This window comes from Oncorhynchus masou, unplaced genomic scaffold (genome assembly GCF_036934945.1).
Source record: "Oncorhynchus masou masou isolate Uvic2021 unplaced genomic scaffold, UVic_Omas_1.1 unplaced_scaffold_739, whole genome shotgun sequence".
Lineage (NCBI taxonomy): Eukaryota > Metazoa > Chordata > Actinopteri > Salmoniformes > Salmonidae > Oncorhynchus > Oncorhynchus masou.
In genome coordinates this window covers 337,174-350,396 of record NW_027013845.1, presented here as the reverse complement: position 1 = coordinate 350,396, position 13,223 = coordinate 337,174, and the positions used below count along the sequence as shown (strand labels likewise).

Below are 13,223 nucleotides of genomic sequence, written 5' to 3'. Positions count from 1 at the left end.
CTGTGGTCTTCTACAGGCCTACATCCCATCAATCTCCTCCTTGTTGTATAGGAGTGTTACTCTAGAGTGGACTGGTCTGCTGTGGTCTTCTACAGGCCTACATCCCATCAATCTCCTCCTTGTTGTATAGGAGTGTTACTCTAGAGTGGACTGGTCTGCTGTGGTCTTCTACAGGTCTACATCCCATCAATCTCCTCCTTGTTGTATAGGAGTGTTACTCTAGAGTGGACTGGTCTGCTGTGGTCTTCTACAGGCCTACATCCCATCAATCTCCTCCTTGTTGTATAGGAGTGTTACTCTAGAGTGGACTGGTCTGCTGTGGTCTTCTACAGGTCTACATCCCATCAATCTCCTCCTTGTTGTATAGGAGTGTTACTCTAGAGTGGACTGGTCTGCTGGTCTTCTACAGGCCTACATCCCATCAATCTCCTCCTTGTTGTATAGGAGTGTTACTCTAGAGTGGACTGGTCTGCTGGTCTTCTACAGGCCTACATCCCATCAATCTCCTCCTTGTTGTATAGGAGTGTTACTCTAGAGTGGACTGGTCTGCTCTGGTCTTCTACAGGCCTACATCCCATCAATCTCCTCCTTGTTGTATAGGAGTGTTACTCTAGAGTGGACTGGTCTGCTGTGGTCTTCTACAGGTCTACATCCCATCAATCTCCTCCTTGTTGTATAGGAGTGTTACTCTAGAGTGGACTGGTCTGCTCTGGTCTTCTACAGGCCTACATCCCATCAATCTCCTCCTTGTTGTATAGGAGTGTTACTCTAGAGTGGACTGGTCTGCTGGTCTTCTACAGGCCTACATCCATCAATCTCCTCCTTGTTGTATAGGAGTGTTACTCTAGAGTGGACTGGGCTGCTGTGGTCTTCTACAGGCCTACATCCCATCAATCTCCTCCTTGTTGTATAGGAGTGTTACTCTAGAGTGGACTGGTCTGCTGGTCTTCTACAGGCCTACATCCCATCAATCTCCTCCTTGTTGTATAGGAGTGTTACTCTAGATTGGACTGGTCTGCTGGTCTTCTACAGGCCTACATCCCATCAATCTCCTCCTTGTTGTATAGGAGTGTTACTCTAGAGTGGACTGGTCTGCTGGTCTTCTACAGGCCTACATCCATCAATCTCCTCCTTGTTGTATAGGAGTGTTACTCTAGAGTGGACTGGTCTGCTGGTCTTCTACAGGCCTACATCCCATCAATCTCCTCCTTGTTGTATAGGAGTGTTACTCTAGAGTGGACTGGTCTGCTGGTCTTCTACAGGCCTACATCCATCAATCTCCTCCTTGTTGTATAGGAGTGTTACTCTAGAGTGGACTGGTCTGCTGGTCTTCTACAGGCCTACATCCCATCAATCTCCTCCTTGTTGTATAGGAGTGTTACTCTAGAGTGGACTGGTCTGCTGGTCTTCTACAGGCCTACATCCCATCAATCTCCTCCTTGTTGTATAGGAGTGTTACTCTAGAGTGGACTGGTCTGCTGGTCTTCTACAGGCCTACATCCATCAATCTCCTCCTTGTTGTATAGGAGTGTTAGTCTAGAGTGGACTGGTCTGCTGGTCTTCTACAGGCCTACATCCCAACAATCTCCTCCTTGGGTTACTTCCATTCAGACAGCTCTCATAGGGCCAGTTAATGTTTGTGGTGAGCCAAGAGGATGAAGGGACAGGAACAGTTGTGTTTGTGGTGAGCCAAGAGAATGAAGGGACAGGAACATTAATGTTTGTGGTGAGCCAAGAGGATGAAGGGACAGGAACAGTGATGTTTGTGGTGAGCCAAGAGGATGAAGGGACAGGAACAGTTGTGTTTGTGGTGAGCCAAGAGAATGAAGGGACAGGACCATTAATGTTTGTGGTGAGCCAAGAGGATGAAGGGACAGGAACAGTGATGTTTGTGGTGAGCCAAGAGGATGAAGGGACAGGACCATTAATGTTTGTGGTGAGCCAAGAGGATGAAGGGACAGGACCATTAATGTGTGTGGTGAGCCAAGAGGATGAAGGGACAGGAACAGTTGTGTTTGTGGTGAGCCAAGAGGATGAAGGGACAGGAACATTTGTGTTTGTGGTGAGCCAAGAGGATGAAGGGACAGGAATCAAACTATACATTAGAATAATAAATGTTAGCATTTCAATTTAGGTCAGAAAAGGAATGTCTTGGTGTTTATGTCGACTGTCAGTTTTACGAGATACAACTTATTGTGATCTCAGTGTAGAAACTGGGAGTGTCAGGCTGGAGCACTGAAGTACTGATCCAATCACGTGAGGGTTTCTTCTGGACGAGGGGGAAGTTCTCCTTAGACACTGATCTTGGGTCAGTTTTGTCCCCCCGCCTCACTAATGGTTAAGGTTTGCAGTGGGGGAGGGGAAACTGACCCTAGATCTGAACCTAGAGGAAACTTCAGCCCAGGGTGCTCCTTGTGGAAGGAATGCCCTCTCTATCTCCGTAGCTCTTGTGGTTGAGTTGGGTAAAGGAGGGAAGCTAAGACGAGGCTGTGACCCAGTCAGCTGACATGGGCTTGCCTCCCAAATTACACCCTGTTTCCTAGTGCGCTACTTTTGACCAGGGCCCGCATAGGACTCTGGTATAAAGTAGTGCACTATGTAGGGAATAGTGTGCGGTTTGGGACGTAACCATGGCGATCACAGCACACCAGAACGGCTGTAATAACACAGCGGACACCTCTCCCTCTGCTCTGATTTCTCCACCGTGTCTAGATAGCAGACGCATTCGTGGTCCCTCTACTCCTGAAATCGGCTTCATGTCCAGCTACAGTTTGTACTAGTTTTTACACACACAGTGTGATCTGTCTGGGGGATATGTCTAAGCCTGGTGCTGCTGACTCCAATCCTTATGACCTTTTCACCCTGCGTCTTAGCCTCATAATCACCCACTGGTGCTGTAGTGAACTGCAGACCTGGGTTCAAATAGGGTTCGAAGTCTTTCAAACATTTCTGGTGTTTTGCTTAAACCTGTCTGGAGTGCCAGAATCTGCAGGGTTTACCGTTTTCAGACTATTCTATTGGTTGCATTGCTCCAGGTGAGCGAAATCAAGCCTTGATCAAGTCTTTAAAATGATTTTCAAATAGTATTTGAACCCTGTATTCTGACAACCTGGGAGCTGGCCATTCAGTTTTCCACATAGAAATGTAGCCTAATGAGTGGAGTTGACACGATTCCTTACAAGACTGTCAATTGTATGTTCTACACAATGCATTTCTATCTGCAATGTTCAGAATAAGATAGACTGATTTCAGTTGTATTAATAAAATATCTATTTTTAACCATTATAGGCAAGTCAGTTAAGAACAAATTCTTATTTTCAATGATTGCCTAGAGGCAGCTCGGGGATTCGAACTCACAACCTTTTGGTTACTAGTCCAACGCTCTAACCAATAGGCTACGCTGCCGCCCCTATTCTACCTGACAGTTATATCCGTTCTACACAACGCATATCTATCTGATTGTGAATGGTATGTTACGAGTGCACCCTCTTGAACAGTTCATTTGGATACACTATACAGCATGACATTGCAGTCTTTTGATTGGCTCCCCACCCTTGTCAGGTGACCTTCTGTTGACTTCCTGACGGTGATGTCATAGCTTGGTCACACGCTGATTCGGGTCAGACCGACTGAGGGACTTCCCAGCACAAGTCTCTACTCTCTGTGAGAGAACACAGCAAGACAACACTCTGAACAACACTCTGAACATTTAGTCTCTGAAGTGACGTCTGGAATGGGATTATTTAGGGGGGAAAGGACTGAAGGAAACCTTTTAGTTGGAAGGATTTCTCTAGAGGCTTGTTGGTCTGGTAAAACAAGTCTCTACTCTCTGTGAGAGAACACAGCAAGACAACACTCTGAACAACACTCTGAACATTTAGTCTCTGAAGTGACGTCTGGAATGGGATTATTTAGGGGGGAAAGGACTGAAGGAAACCTTTTAGTTGGAAGGATTTCTCTAGAGGCTTGTTGGTCTGGTAAAACAAGTCTCTACTCTCTGTGAGAGAACACAGCAAGACAACACTCTGAACATTTAGTCTCTGAAGGGACGTCTGGAATGGGATTATTTAGGGGGGAAAGGACTGAAGGAAACCTTTTAGTTGGAAGGATTTCTCTAGAGGCTTGTTGGTCTGGTAAAACAAGTCTCTACCTAAGTTAGAACCTTGTTTCAGTCTAGGTGTATTCATATCATATTATTATTATTATAGTATAGCCTAGTATTATCTTCTATTCTGGAAGAAGGAAGTGTTGTGTTTGTCAGGGAACTGAGGTGCCCAGTTTTTTTGTTTTTTTTTGCACTTAATATAGAGTAGTGTTTTTAAATGCAGTTTATCTGTCTATAAAAGTTGTTCTTGTGAAGTTGTACACAACCACTCACTGAGTACTACAGTGTATCTGTGACTGTGACTCATTGAGTGGTGATGTACTACAGTGTATCTGTACTGTGACTAACTCAGTGAGTGGTGATGTACTACAGTGTATCTGTGACTCAGTGAGTGGTGATCTACTACAGTGTATCTGTGACTCAGTGAGTGGTGATCTACTACAGTGTATCTGTGACTGTGACTCAGTGAGTGGTGATGTACTACAGTGTATCTGTGACTCAGTGAGTGGTGATGTACTACAGTGTATCTGTGACTCAGTGAGTGGTGATGTACTACAGTGTATCTGTGACTCAGTGAGTGGTGATGTACTACAGTGTATCTGTGACTCAGTGAGTGGTGATGTACTACAGTGTATCTGTGACTCAGTGAGTGGTGATGTACTACAGTGTACCTGTACTGTGACTAACTCAGTGAGTGGTGATGTACTACAGTGTATCTGTGACTGTAACTCAGTGAGTGGTGATGTACTACAGTGTATCTGTGACTCAGTGAGTGGTGATGTACTACAGTGTATCTGTGACTCAGTGAGTGGTGATGTACTACAGTGTATCTATCTGTGACTGTAACTCAGTGAGTGGTGATGTACTACAGTGTATCTGTGACTGTGACTCAGTGAGTGGTGATGTACTACAGTGTATCTGTGACTGTAACTCAGTGAGTGGTGATGTACTACAGTGTATCTGTGACTCAGTGAGTGGTGATCTACTACAGTGTATCTGTACTGTGACTCAGTGAGTGGTGATGTACTACAGTGTATCTGTGACTCAGTGAGTGGTGATGTACTACAGTGTACCTGTACTGTGACTAACTCAGTGAGTGGTGATGTACTACAGTGTATCTGTGACTGTAACTCAGTGAGTGGTGATGTACTACAGTGTATCTGTACTGTGACTAACTCAGTGAGTGGTGATGTACTACAGTGTATCTGTACTGTGACAGTAACTCAGTGAGTGGTGATGTACTACAGTGTACCTCTACTGTGACTAACTCAGTGAGTGGTGATGTACTACAGTGTATCTGTACTGTGACTAACTCAGTGAGTGGTGATGTACTACAGTGTATCTGTACTGTGACAGTAACTCAGTGAGTGGTGATGTACTACAGTGTACCTCTACTGTGACTAACTCAGTGAGTGGTGATGTACTACAGTGTACCTGTACTGTGACTAACTCAGTGAGTGGTGATGTACTACAGTGTATCTATGACTGTAACTCAGTGAGTGGTGATGTACTACAGTGTATCTGTGACTCAGTGAGTGGTGATGTACTACAGTGTACCTCTACTGTGACTAACTCAGTGAGTGGTGATGTACTACAGTGTATCTGTACTGTGACTAACTCAGTGAGTGGTGATGTACTACAGTGTATCTGTACTGTGACAGTAACTCAGTGAGTGGTGATGTACTACAGTGTACCTCTACTGTGACTAACTCAGTGAGTGGTGATGTACTACAGTGTACCTGTACTGTGACTAACTCAGTGAGTGGTGATGTACTACAGTGTATCTGTGACTGTAACTCAGTGAGTGGTGATGTACTACAGTGTATCTGTGACTGTGACTCAGTGAGTGGTGATGTACTACAGTGTATCTGTGACTGTAACTCAGTGAGTGGTGATGTACTACAGTGTACCTCTACTGTGACTAACTCAGTGAGTGGTGATGTACTACAGTGTATCTGTACTGTGACAGTAACTCAGTGAGTGGTGATGTACTACAGTGTATCTGTACTGTGACTAACTCAGTGAGTGGTGATGTACTACAGTGTATCTGTGACTCAGTGAGTGGTGATGTACTACAGTGTATCTGTGACTGTGACTCAGTGAGTGGTGATGTACTACAGTGTACCTGTACTGTGACTAACTCAGTGAGTGGTGATGTATTGCCCCTTGAAACAGACGGAGCCCAACGTGAGGAATAAGATCCTTTACCTGATCCAGGCCTGGGCCCACGCCTTCCGCAACGAGCCCAAATACAAGGTGGTTCAGGACACGTACCAGATCATGAAGGTGGAGGGTAAGTCAGATCCCAGATCAGCCCCTAGCCCCCTGGACACTCCTGAAGACCTGAGAAGGTGGAGGGTAAGTCAGATCCCAGATCAGCCCCTAGCCCCCTGGACACTCCTGAAGACCTGAGAAGGTGGAGGGTAAGTCAGATCCCAGATCAGCCCCTAGCCCCCTGGACACTCCTGAAGACCTGAGAAGGTGGAGGGTAAGTCAGATCCCAGATCAGCCCCTAGCCCCCTAGACACTCCTGAAGACCTGAGAAGGTGGAGGGTAAGTCAGATCCCAGATCAGCCCCTAGCCCCCTAGACACTCCTGAAGACCTGAGAAGATTGGCTCGGTGGAGGAAACATGGTGGCAGCTGTCATCACTTCCTCTCAGGTGTCCTCAGGTTTTCCTTGGGGTCTGGAGGTCAGCTATGATCTGGGATTCAGACACAGTCACTAACACACAGTAAAACAGAATAGAGTAGTGTCACAGTAAATATTGATCTTGTATTAAAAAAAAAAGCTTTATCCTGTATTGTTGGACATCTTGTATCTCCTGTTGTTCCAGGTCACGTGTTTCCAGAGTTCAAGGAGAGTGACGCCATGTTCGCTGCAGAGAGAGTAAGAGTCTTCCTCTCACTGATGTTGTTCTGGTTCGATACTCCTTAGTACTGAATGTTCTCAGCTTCTTAGGAGGACCTCAAATGTCTCTCTCTCTCTCTCTCTGTGTGTCCAGGCTCCAGATTGGGTGGATGTGGAGGAGTGTCATCGCTGCCTCTAATGTCTCTCTCTCTCTGTGTGTCCAGGCTCCAGATTGGGTGGATGCTGAGGAGTGTCATCGATGCCGGGTTCAGTTTGGAGTGATGACTAGGAAGGTAAGGTAGCATGGCAGACTGGCAGAATGGCAGAGGACGGACTGGCGGGAGGGGAGGACGGACGGACTGGCGGGAGGGGAGGACGGACGGACTGGCGGGAGGGGAGGACGGACGGACTGGCGGGAGGGGAGGACGGACGGACTGGCGGGAGGGGAGGACGGACGGACTGGCGGGAGGGGAGGACGGACGGACTGGCGGGAGGGGAGGACGGACGGACTGGCGGGAGGGGAGGACGGACGGACTGGCGGGAGGGGAGGACGGACGGACTGGCGGGAGGGGGAGGACGGAGGGAGGGCGGGAGGGACGGACGGACGGGAGGACGGACGGACGGGAGGGAGGACGGACTGGAGGGAGGGAGGGAGGGAGGGAGGGGAGGGAGGACGGACGGGAGGGAGGACGAACTGGAGGGAGGGAGGGGAGGACGGACTGGAGGGAGGGAGGGAGGGGAGGACGGACTGGAGGGAGGGAGGGGAGGACGGACTGGAGGGAGGGAGGGGGAGGACGGACTGGCGGGATGAGGACGGACTGGCGGACAGACCAGCAGCAGTGGTTTGTGTGGAAATGTGTTCTTTCCTTCCTCCTCCAGTAACACATTGTGTAAGTAAAAAGGAGAGAATGATATGACTTTGTAGATGTTATGGTCTATTGACATTCTCTCCCTCCTGTTGCAGCACCACTGCAGGGCCTGTGGTCAGATCTGTCTGTCTGTCTGTCTGTCTGTCTGTCTGACATTCTCTCCCTCCTGTTGCAGCACCACTGCAGGGCCTGTGGTCAGATCTGTCTGTCTGCCTGCCTGTCTGTCTTCTGTCTGTCTGACATTCTCTCCCTCCTGTTGCAGCACCACTGCAGGGCCTGTGGTCCGATCTGTCTGCCTGCCTGTCTGTCTGTCTGTCTGTCTTCTCTGTCTGACATTCTCTCCCTCCTGTTGCAGCACCACTGCAGGGCCTGTGGTCCGATCTGTCTGCCTGCCTGCCTGTCTGTCTGTCTGTCTGTCTGTCTGTCTGACATTCTCTCCCTCCTGTTGCAGCACCACTGCAGGGCCTGTGGTCAGATCTGTCTGTCTGCCTGTCTGTCTGCCTGTCTGTCTGTCTGTCTGTCTGTCTGTCTGACATTCTCTCCCTCCTGTTGCAGCACCACTGCAGGGCCTGTGGTCAGATCTGTCTGTCTGCCTGCCTGTCTGTCTTCTGTCTGTCTGACATTCTCTCCCTCCTGTTGCAGCACCACTGCAGGGCCTGTGGTCCGATCTGTCTGCCTGCCTGTCTGTCTGTCTTCTCTGTCTGACATTCTCTCCCTCCTGTTGCAGCACCACTGCAGGGCCTGTGGTCCGATCTGTCTGCCTGCCTGTCTGTCTGTCTGTCTGTCTTCGGTCTGTCTGACATTCTCTCCCTCCTGTTGCAGCACCACTGCAGGGCCTGTGGTCAGATCTTCTGTGGGAAGTGTTCCTCCAAGTACTCCACCATCCCCAAGTTTGGCATCGAGAAGGAAGTGCGTGTGTGTGAGCCCTGCCACGAGCTGCTCAACAAGTGAGTTACCGGGAGTGAGGGGGAGAGTTACCGGGAGTGAGGGGGAGAGTTACCGGGAGTGAGGGGGAGAGTTACCGGGAGTGAGGGGGAGAGTTACCGAGAGTGAGGGGGAGAGTTACCGAGAGTGAGGGGGAGAGTTACCGAGAGTGAGGGGGAGAGTTACCGAGAGTGAGGGGGAGAGTTACCGAGAGTGAGTTGGTGAGTTACCGAGAGTGTTAGCGAGAGTGAGTTAGTTACTGGACTAGAGAGAGTGAGTTACCTGGCTAGAGAGAGAGAGAGTTAGTCAAAACCACCCTCAATTCCATTTCATAGAGCATTTCATCAGCCTGTGTATTTAAAATGTCCCGCCGACTTGTGATCTGTATGGATACTTGTGATCTGTATGGATACTTGTGATCTGTATGGATACGAGTGATCTGTATGGATACGAGTGATCTGTATGGATACGAGTGATCTGTATGGATACGAGTGATCTGTATGGATACGAGTGATCTGTATGGATACGAGTGATCTGTATGGATACGAGTGATCTGTATGGATACGAGTGATCTGTATGGATACGAGTGATCTGTATGGATACGAGTGATCTGTATGGATACGAGTGATCTGTATGGATACGAGTGATCTGTATGGATACGAGTGATCTGTATGGATACGAGTGATCTGTATGGATACCAGTGATCTGTATGGATACGAGTGATCTGTATGGATACCAGTGATCTGTATGGATACCAGTGATCTGTATGGATACCAGTGATCTGTATGGATACCAGTGATCTGTATGGATACCAGTGATCTGTATGGATACCAGTGATCTGTATGGATACCAGTGATCTGTATGGATACCAGTGATCTGTATGGATACCAGTGATCTGTATGGATACCAGTGATCTGTATGGATACCAGTGATCTGTATGGATACCAGTGATCTGTATGGATACCAGTGATCTGTATGGATACCAGTGATCTGTATGGATACCAGTGATCTGTATGGATACCAGTGATCTGTATGGATACCAGTGATCTGTATGGATACCTGTGATCTGTATGGATACCTGTGATCTGTATGGATACGAGTGATCTGTATGGATACGAGTGATCTGTATGGATACCAGTGATCTGTATGGATACCAGTGATCTGTATGGATACCAGTGATCTGTATGGGTACCAGTGATCTGTATGGATACCAGTGATCTGTATGGATACCAGTGATCTGTATGGATACCTGTGATCTGTATGGATACTAGTGATCTGTATGGATACTTGTGATCTTCTACTGTAAATACCATTCTGCTGCTCAGTTCCCAGTCGGTTTCCATCCATCCAGTTTATTGTCCATGTCCAACAACCTCTGACTCACCAAGTTGTGTGTCTGACCCCTGACCTCCCTTCTGACCCCTCTCCTCACCAGCCACCCTTCCCTCTCTCCCCCGCCTAGGAAAGCTGAAGGGGTAAACCGGTCGGGACAACCCGTCCGTGGCCCCAGGCCCGGCAGAGCTGCCCCCAGAGTACCTGACCAGCCCCCTGTCCCAGCAGTCTCAGGTAGTGGTCCAGGAAACAGTAAGTGAATGTATGGCCTGAGAGACGACCCCTGGTGGTGATAGCCAGGGTCAAGGTGTTTACGTCCCAAATGGCACCCCTATTCCCTACATAGTGCACTACTTTGGGCTGTGACCACCAGAGCTCTATGGTAGTGCACTACTTTGGGCTGTGACCACCAGAGCTCTATGGTAGTGCACTACTTTGGGCTGTGACCACCAGAGCTCTATGGTAGTGCACTACTTTGGGCTGTGACCACCAGAGCTCTATGGTAGTGCACTACTTTGGGCTGTGACCACCAGAGCTCTATGGTAGTGCACTACTTTGGGCTGTGACCACCAGAGCTCTATGGTAGTGCACTACTTTGGGCTGTGACCACCAGAGCTCTATGGTAGTGCACTACTTTGGGCTGTGACCACCAGAGCTCTATGGTAGTGCACTACTTTGGGCTGTGACCACCAGAGCTCTATGGTAGTGCACTACTTTGGGCTGTGACCACCAGAGCTCTATGGTAGTGCACTACTTTGGGCTGTGACCACCAGAGCTCTATGGTAGTGCACTACTTTGGGCTGTGACCACCAGAGCTCTATGGTAGTGCACTACTTTGGGCTGTGACCACCAGAGCTCTATGGTAGTGCACTACTTTGGGCTGTGACCACCAAAGCTCTATGGTAGTGCACTACATGGGGAGTAGGGTTTCATTTCAAGTGCAGACCCAGACAGTCTCATCCTCCCCCAATAGAGACGATGTATGGGGATCAGTTTAACATGCCATAAACTACAACGTGGGAGTTGGGGGGGGGTGTAGTTTGACGTGGTAAAATGATTCCCAATGATCACCAATCCCCCGTTCGAACACACAGAAAACACGTCTTTGTTATTAGATTCTTACCAGGCCCACCTGCTGTCTCCCGTTTGTCTCTCCCTGCCTCCTTGACCGCGGTGGGGTTCCAGGTTGTCTGTGGTTGCAGTGAGGCTGCTCCTCGATTCATGCCCCGTTGGTTGGAGAGCGAGGCGGCAGCAGTGCTCCCTCTGATGAGCAGATCTCACAACGTCTGTCGGACTGTTTCAAAGTTAACCATCAATCCTGGAACCGCAACGATATGATAAAAAAAATCAATATTCTGAGAAGTGAAGCTCAACTGCATTGAAGACCACCTGGAACGCAGCCATTGGCTCATTACCCAATGCACACCCTGCTTCCCCTCCCTGGTGTTTCTCCTCTAACCATCCCCTCCCTGGTGTTTCTCCTCTAACCTTCCCCTCCCTGGTGTTTCTCCTCTAACCTTCCCCTCCCTGGTGTTTCTCCTCTAACCTTCCCCTCCCTGGTGTTTCTCCTCTAACCTTCCCCTCCCTTGTGTTTCTCCTCTAACCTTCCCCTCCCTGGTGTTTCTCCTCTAACCTTCCCCTCCCTTGTGTTTCTCCTCTAACCTTCCCCTCCCTGGTGTTTCTCCTCTAACCTTCCCTCCCTGGTGTTTCTCCTCTAACCTTCCCCTCCCTGGTGTTTCTCCTCTAACCTTCCCCTCCCTGGTGTTTCTCCTTCCCCTCCCTGGTGTTTCTCCTTCCCCTCCCTGGTGTTTCTCCTTCCCCTCCCTGGTGTTTCTCCTTCCCTCCCTGGTGTTTCTCCTCTAACCTTCCCCTCCCTGGTGTTTCTCCTCTAACCTTCCCCTCCCTGGTGTTTCTCCTCTAACCTTCCCTCCCTGGTGTTTCTCCTCTAACCTTCCCCTCCCTGGTGTTTCTCCTTCCCCTCCCTGGTGTTTCTCCTTCCCCTCCCTGGTGTTTCTCCTTCCCCTCCCTGGTGTTTCTCCTCTAACCTTCCCCTCCCTGGTGTTTCTCCTCTAACCTTCCCCTCCCTGGTGTTTCTCCTCTAACCTTCCCCTCCCTGGTGTTTCTCCTCTAACCTTCCCCTCCTGGTGTTTCTCCTCTAACCTTCCCCTCCCTGGTGTTTCTCCTCTAACCTTCCCTCCCTGGTGTTTCTCCTCTAACCTTCCCCTCCCTGGTGTTTCTCCTTCCCCTCCCTGGTGTTTCTCCTTCCCCTCCCTGGTGTTTCTCCTCTAACCTTCCCCTCCCTGGTGTTTCTCCTCTAACCTTCCCCTCCCTGGTGTTTCTCCTCTAACCTTCCCCTCCCTGGTGTTTCTCCTCTAACCTTCCCCTCCCTGGTGTTTCTCCTCTAACCTTCCCTCCCTGGTGTTTCTCCTCTAACCTTCCCCTCCCTTGTGTTTCTCCTCTAACCTTCCCCTCCCTGGTGTTTCTCCTCTAACCTTCCCCTCCCTTGTGTTTCTCCTCTAACCTTCCCCTCCCTGGTGTTTCTCCTCTAACCTTCCCTCCCTGGTGTTTCTCCTCTAACCTTCCCCTCCCTGGTGTTTCTCCTCTAACCTTCCCCTCCCTGGTGTTTCTCCTTCCCCTCCCTGGTGTTTCTCCTTCCCCTCCCTGGTGTTTCTCCTTCCCCTCCCTGGTGTTTCTCCTTCCCCTCCCTGGTGTTTCTCCTCTAACCTTCCCCTCCCTGGTGTTTCTCCTCTAACCTTCCCCTCCCTGGTGTTTCTCCTCTAACCTTCCCCTCCCTGGTGTTTCTCCTCTAACCTTCCCCTCCCTGGTGTTTCTCCTTCCCCTCCCTGGTGTTTCTCCTTCCCCTCCCTGGTGTTTCTCCTTCCCCTCCCTGGTGTTTCTCCTCTAACCTTCCCCTCCCTGGTGTTTCTCCTCTAACCTTCCCCTCCCTGGTGTTTCTCCTCTAACCTTCCCCTCCCTGGTGTTTCTCCTCTAACCTTCCCCTCCTGGTGTTTCTCCTCTAACCTTCCCCTCCCTGGTGTTTCTCCTCTAACCTTCCCCTCCCTGGTGTTTCTCCTCTAACCTTCCCCTCCCTGGTGTTTCTCCTTCCCCTCCCTGGTGTTTCTCCTTCCCCTCCCTGGTGTTTCT

The 13,223-nt window shown here is 49.6% G+C and overlaps 1 pseudogene; it reads left to right on the top strand.

Moving 5' to 3' along the window:
- Window positions 1-13,223, top strand: part of LOC135537275 (hepatocyte growth factor-regulated tyrosine kinase substrate-like) — a 52,409-nt pseudogene that overhangs the window by 10,207 nt on the left and 28,979 nt on the right.